Here is a 7860-nt window from a genome sequence, read left to right as displayed (position 1 = left end):
CTGTACAGGTGGCGGGAAAACACGCCAATGCTCAATAAGACATAAGTACGAGAGTTCATATGGTGACACGTCCATAGTAAGAGACAGACATACATAGAGAGGTACACTAGCATCCAGTAAGTACGAAGTATGGGGGCAGAAACACCCTTATCACATATTTGTAAGAGCCTACCTGGGTACGCAGAACGGATTAAGAAATATCATGACCAGTGGATCACAGAGTTGAAGGGAGAAGGGTTACCTCAGATATGGCCAGAAGGGGGATCATTTGACAAAAGCGTCTTAGATATGGTAGCCACATGCATTCGTTTGAAATATAAGGGGAAGCAATTACACAATAGGAGGGAAATATTAGACCTATGGAGACTGTTTGAAGAAATACCCCCTCCTAAGAAAAGGGAATCTGATACTGACCTACCATCTACTACTGACAACCTATTGCTGATACCAAAAGATGACAAGGTACTTTCAGAGGAGAAGCCACCGATTGAGGTAACTAGGCTGTACCCAATACTAAATAAGCCAGTGCCCGCAGAGGGATATAGCGACCCAACTTATGTACCCCCAACGACAACCACTACCACTCAAGGGCCAACTGCACCACCACCATATGAGAGTCATAGGGAACGAGAGCAGGTAAGTACACCAAGGGTGGATATAGAGAAATTGACAGGGGATCTAGAATCCAGACTCTCTATAGCCAAAGATGAGCTCTCGAGAATTAAAAGTATATGTGAGCGGACTGCAATCAGCACCGCTAGATCAGAGCCTGCATCAGGAGCGCAGAGTGAGAATAGGACATTTGGAGAAGGATGGAAAAAAGGAGAGATACTGTTTAGGATAGAAGAAGAACCAACACGGATAATTGAACTAGAGGGAAGAGAGGGGTGTACTGGTGATGAGGTAAGGACCACAGGAGGCAGAGAGGAGCTATTGTGTGATATAGGGGATGACTTAGAAGAAGGTGAAAGGCTAAGTGTGGCAATGGGAGGGGGAAGCGAGGAGTTGGATGGTGCATGCTCAATGAGAACGATGGACGAGGAGTGGACAGGGCGACTAAGGAACAGGTTGGGAAAAATGGAGCCATTAGGAAAATCAGGAATAAAGGTGAGTGCAGAAACAACGGCAAAGGGGAGGTTACAACTCCCATTAATACATAGAGGAGGAGGGAGGCCGAATTACATACCCTGGGCTCAGATGGATAAGGCCAATTTGTTAAAATGATTGCCCCCGCTATCAGGAGGGGCAAGCAAGTGGATATGTGCCTTTGAGAAACACACAGCCGGGGTACCTCTAGCAATAGGCGACGTGAAGAGTTTGCTAGTATCAGCAGTTGGGGATCAAGCTGACAGAGTATGGGTAAAAGCTGGCTTCCCGGGAGTAACGTTAGACTGCGATCGTCATGATGGTGCCTCTTTCAATACAGTACGTGCCAGGGTGTGGGATGCCTTGCGGGAAACGTTCCCAGATACCCCAGATTTACAGTCGGTAATGCAATGTACAATGAATGACGGGGAAGATGCTATGGATTACATTTTTCGAGTCCAAGAGATGTGGAGAACCGAAACGGCCACGCCCTGGTATCAGTCAACATCATTATTCTATTTTATAATAAAGAGGGGGCTCCCAAAAGAGGTGCAAAAAGCACTTGACAAAATAGCAGGTATTGAAGCAAAAGGTTGGCCCGAAATTCAGAGCATAATAGTTCACCACTGCAAACGAATCAAAGAAAGGGAAAAGGTGGTGGCACAGAGATGATTGGCAGACGAAGCGAAACTAGTACAAACAAAGCTGGTGAAGGTCGCTGCAGCAGTAGCCGCGCTCCCACACAGTAGGGAGGGAGATGAAGAGGAGGAGGGGCTGGTAGCAATACAGGGGAAGATGGCAACGAATTGGGCAGGAGTAGGATCACGGCAGTGGAACAAACAGGAGAACAGTGGAGGTCCGCAGTGGCAAGATTGGGCCCCTCGAGGGGGACGAGGTGGGTACAGGGGCCGAAGGGGGGGCGGACAAGGGTACGGGGGAATGGGAGGAAGTGGATGGCAGGGTCCCAGGAGTGCGCAAGGAAGTTGTTGGAACTGCGGAAGGCGGGGACACTTTTCAAGAGAGTGCAGGAGTAGACCAAACAACGGGTTTCCGGAGATAGAACAGTATGGCCATCCTCATCCGGGGAGCCCATATGGTCTCCCAATGGGACAACAACAAAGGGACCCAGGGCAGGGGTACCCTGAGCAACGGCAGGGACACCAATACAGAACACAGAATCACCCACAGAATAATGACACTATGCACTACACCCCAGGCAACCCTTTCGCGACAACAGCAAATGGAGCACCAGCCCCCTATAGTGGGGTATCAGTAGTTTCAGGGAGCGTGTTCAACCAGAGGGGGAAATGAGACACCCCGCATAGGACAGCCCACAGAGAACACTTGCGTGTCCTGTCTTATCTACCACCTACGATGCAGCAGAGGAACCATTGGTAGGGGCGCAGATAGGAGACAAGCAGTTCATATTCATGGTGGATTCGGGAGCGGAGAAATCATGTATTAGGGAGGGCCGGTTTCCGTTATCTAACCGGAAGTTAGAGACGCAGGGGTTCTCTGGGGCTGTAATTGAAGTTTCGTACACAGAAACTTTGGATGTGACAGTGGGGGGTAAAACTGTAAAAACACCCTTACTGTATTGCGAACAATCGCCAATAAACTTGCTAGGGAGGGACCTTCTTAGCAAGCTTAACATGACAATATCATTCACAGAAAGAGGAATAGTGTGTTCAACACCAGGAATCTGCCCATTGCATGTAATGCTGGTAGTACAGGCTCAAATAACTGCTCCGGAAATACGTGGCCTACCAGTGGACGAAAGAATGTTCATTGAAGGTTTGAAAACACTGGCCCAAGTAGTTCCTGAGCTAAAAAAGCTGGATTGGAGAATACCCGCGGAATTCATCTTCCGCCCAATAGTGCAACCAGACATAGCACCAGGGTCAGTGGTATCATTAGACTTGCATGCTGTACAGGTATCAGCGAAAAGGATTGCAGTAATTGGGATGGACATAGATGGATGTGAATGGCGCACTGTACTGTGCGTCAACGCCAATATTGCCCTACGAGACTTATCTGATTAGGATCTCTTCTCTGATTCAGACAATGATGGTGAAATAATAATGGGAATAGCAATGCCCTGTGACATTTTGATTGAGGCTAGGCAAATTCCCGTTAAATTGATGGCAGTAGTGGGAACACCACCGTCATTTTTTGACGATGACATGCGACTGGTGCCAGGCAATTTGTGGACAACAGGCCCCCATGATGTGGGGTTATTGCATGGAGTGACGCCAGTGGTCATAAAACTCAAACAAGGGGCAATCCTGCCCCGAGTAAAGCAATATCCATTGTCCCGTGAAGCTGAGGAAGGGATAAAAGAGACAATAAATGCATTATTAGCTCAGAGAATAATAGTGCCTTCAAACTCACCATGCAACACCTGTATCTACCTGATTAAAAAAGCAAAGGGAGGGGCTTGGAGGATGATCCAGAATTTACGCCCCTTAAATGACGTCATACAGAAAGAGTTCCCTTTAGTCCCGAACCCTGCTTCAATATTATGCAGTATCCCAAAAACGGCATCACATTTTACAGTGGTCGATTTGAAAAACGCATTCTTCTCCATCCCCTTGGCAGAAGAAAGCAGATACTTGACAGCATTTACACTAGGGGGAAAGAGATACGAACATTGCAGATTACCACAGGGATACTGTGAGAGCCCAAGTATATTCAACCGCATACTACACGAAGACCTGGGTAATTTATCAGTTGAAAGCACAATCATTCAGTATGTAGACGATCTGCTCGTCTGCGCACAGAATGAAGAAACGTGCAGAAAAGACTCAGTAACACTCCTGTCACTGCTGGCAAGCAAGGCGTACAAAGTGGACAAGGAAAAGCTACAATACTGTCAGGAAGAGGTCTTATACTTGGGGCAGCTGATATCGAAAGACGGAAAGAGAATAATCCCTGACAGGGTAGAAGCAATAAGATCAGTAAGAGAACCCACAACAGTGAAGGAGATGCAGACATTTTTGGGAATGTGCAATTATTGCAGAGCATGGATATTAGATTATGCAGCATACACGAGACCATTACTGCAAGCACTCAAGGAGGCACAACAAGAGAACAGGAAAATAGAATGGTCAGAAGAGATGAGTGACTCATTCAAGTCACTAAAAGAATTGATTTCGAGTTCTCCAGTACTCGCCAACCCTGATTATGAACGCGAGTTTTTCCTATTTTCACATTGTAAGGGAACACTCATGACCGCTGTACTGACACAAAAGACTTCTCTAGGACACAAACCATTGGCTTACTATAGTGGCACCTTGGATGCGGTGATGCAAGGACACTGCGCGTGCGAGCAATCTCTCACCGCCGCCGCGTTCGTCATTGAGAAAAGTGCCACAATAGTAATGGGATGCCCTGTCACATTGTTTGTGAAACACTCATTATTTGCAATACTTGAGAGATCAAAAAGTGCACTGACCACACAGCGAGCAACTGCCTATGAGATAATATTGTCGAGCACCAATATCAATGTGGTACGATGCAGGACAGTGAATCCAGCAACATTCATTACAGAAGCATGCACACTGGAGGACATGCAGGAACACAACTGTGCAACTTACACAGGGGAAACAGGGGAGGACACGGTGGTGTGCGAGAATGCCCTGAGCGAGGGGGAGGTGTACTTTGTGGATGGGTCAGCATCAATCGACATGGACACGTGAGAGAAACATGTGGGGTTGGCAGTGGTGAGGTTGGAAGAAGGTGAGTATGAGACACTAGTGCAGTATCGCCTTCCATCCCATTTCTCAGCACAGACAGCGGAACTCATTGCCTTAATAGAAGCACTACATGCCGCTAAAGGTTGTGCGGAAACAATATACACAGATTCAGCTTACATGACGACAACAGTACATGGAGGTCTGGCAAGATGGGGGCGGAGGTGGTTTCGAAGAGCAGATGGGACTCCAGTGCAGCATGCAGAATTGCTGAAGGAGTTAATTGAGGCCCTAAAAGACCCAACAGTGGTAGCAATAGTGAAGTGCCAAGCACATACGTCCAACACAGACGTTGTGTCTTTGGGGAACGCGGCAGCGGACGCTGCTGCCAAGGAAGCTTCATACTTTGAAAAACATGAAACAGGTGAGTACATGCTGCAGCACAAGACAAACAAAGAGCTCCCAGAAGGATACAATGCGATGCCCATATCACAAATACTAGAGTTACAGGAAGGAGCAAGTGGCGATGAAAAGATGATGTGGGTAAAATGAGGGTGCAGCCAATCAGCAACAGACTTACTCTGGCGACAAAATAACTCAGGAAAAGTGGTAATGCCAGTAAAACTATTAGAAATAGCGTTTCAACAATTACACTTCCCAGCACACAACACGAAATAACACATTGCAGCAGAGATACAAGAGGAGTGGTTCGTGCCCTGTCTTCAGGAGCACATATCTAGATTGACAATGGAGTGCACAACATGCCAGATATACAACTCTGGAATGACATTACGTACACTCAGGGGAACAATTCCAAAACCAATTGGGCCATTCAGAGAGCTACACATTGACTACGCAGACATGGGAGAAAGGTGTAATGGGGCACGCTACATGATTGTGGTTGTATGCCCATTTTCGAGGTGGGTGGAAGCAGGCCCATGTGCACGACCTGATGCTAAAAGCACTGCAAAGTTCCTAGTAAGGGAAGTATTCCCGCGCTGGGGAATTTGTGACGTAGTTCGCTCAGACAACGGCACTCACTTTGTGAACGAGCTATTCAAAGAAGTAACGACACTATTGGGAATAAAACATAAATTGTGCTCGATTTATCATCCTCAAAGTAATGGCGTGGTAGAAAAGATGAACGGCCTGTTAAAAGGAAGATTATCGAAATTATGCTTCTCATTAAAGAAGAACTGGATTTACTGTTTGCCCCTTGCGCTGTTTGAGCTGAGAAATCAGCCAAGCAAGGACCACCATTTGTCCCCGCACAAAATAGTGACCGGGAGGCGAATGCACACAGCACACTCCCCACTGCGCCAACACTCAGACACGCACAGAAGCGCTGCGATATTGGGAGATGAGTTCACAGACTACCTGAAAAAGCTAACTAGGGCAGGGCGTGCAATATCAAAGCAGCTCTCCCCACCATTCACAAGGGAAGAAGGGAACACAACGGAGTCCCTTACGGAACCTGAAACACCGGTACAACTGATGCCGGGAGAGTTCATTTATGTCCGGAGCTTTGTGCGCCGGTGGAATGCACCACGGTTCCACGGACCATACAAAGTGGTATTTTGTACTCCTACGGCTGTAAAAGTGAAGGGCCTTAAGTACTGGATACATTTGACGGATGTACGAAGGGTATATAATAGTGTGCGGGAGGAGGTGGATGAGGGGGCACAGACAACAGCAAACAATGCAAATGAAAATAATGAGTGAATGTGAACATGTGTGTGACGGAAATGCACCTGATTGAGAAAGTTGATGACGAGAACCATTACATTTAAGGGTATCTATAAAGATGAAAAGATTGAAGGAAAAAAAATAAATTGGGACTTATGTGTAAATAATAATGTGATAAAAATGTATAGTGTCTGCTCCCTTGTCTGTACATCCCCAACCCCACTCCCCTACCCACTTCCATTCCCCTTCCATGATATCTTGGCACTGGTAGTGCCAACAAAATGTTTACATGCATGCACTTAATGCACTTTTATATCGCAAACAGGAAATACCATGGCAACTAACGGGAAGCCTGCAACGGATAGATTTATTAGATATAGAGAATTTTTAACTGAGAGATGTAGATATTCGTATGAGTGTGGATTGTTGATATGCATTACATTATTTTTTACAATGATGTTTGGCCTGGTTACGTATTGGTTCATAGCGTTCATCTGTATCGAGATGAACAAGGGGGGAGGGATTAACGGGACTAATGTGACAAATGAAACAGCAATTGTAAATACTAAAGAATGTGATTTTTTGGTATGTGATGGAACTAAACTGGTATGGGGATATTACACGACACCATCCAATGTTGCTATCTCGCATAATGAAGGTCTGCAGGGAAAAATGCAAAACAGCACAATTTCCCCGCCAAAGGTATCTAATTACAATGCCCACAGTCTAAATGATCGTAACCCCTCTGCTATATCCTGGTTATATAACACCCCCACCAGCAGGCCCACTCCCGTAACCAAAAACACACTGCCAGATAGCATAGAGAAGGAGAATGAAGAAATGACAGCGAGATATGAAATACTATATGATAATTGGGCAAAGGGGGGGGGAGGGAGAAAGGGGGGCCCACACTGTCCATCGCCCATGAGGCCGGGAAATACCTTAGAAAAAAGAATAACAGACGGAGAAGGGAGGCGGGGAGGAGGAAATATGATGAATATTATGGGTTAGGATGAGACAAAATGGAAGACCCACGACACCCCCACCAGACAAACAAATGGTATGCGGACATGAGTGCAACGGCTAAGCAAACAACGAACGAGAGCTGTTATGTCTGCTCCCTCATTCCCCATGCTTCAGGTACACCCAAAGTATTGTTACCGAAAGAGTTGCCTATTGTCGATGCCCAGTGTCTCCTTCATCACACGTTGTGCAGAATTAAGAACACCTTCCAGGCACATGAGGTAACTTTCAGGATGCTGCAGAACGAAAAGACCTGTTACCCAAAGGCAGTAGGAGTGGTCTGTTTGGAGGAGCCATTTTTTATAATACAAGGGACACTTTTTTCGGACAACAAGTGGAAGGACTAAGAAATAATGTGCAAGGCTGAAGCACT

The sequence above is a fragment of the Ambystoma mexicanum genome, unplaced genomic scaffold (assembly GCF_040938575.1).
Source record: "Ambystoma mexicanum isolate Mex_15411 unplaced genomic scaffold, UKY_AmexF1_1 Mex_scaf52, whole genome shotgun sequence".
NCBI lineage: Eukaryota > Metazoa > Chordata > Amphibia > Caudata > Ambystomatidae > Ambystoma > Ambystoma mexicanum.
The sequence above is the reverse complement of the archived record's forward strand: the minus strand, read 5'-3'. Positions refer to the sequence as shown.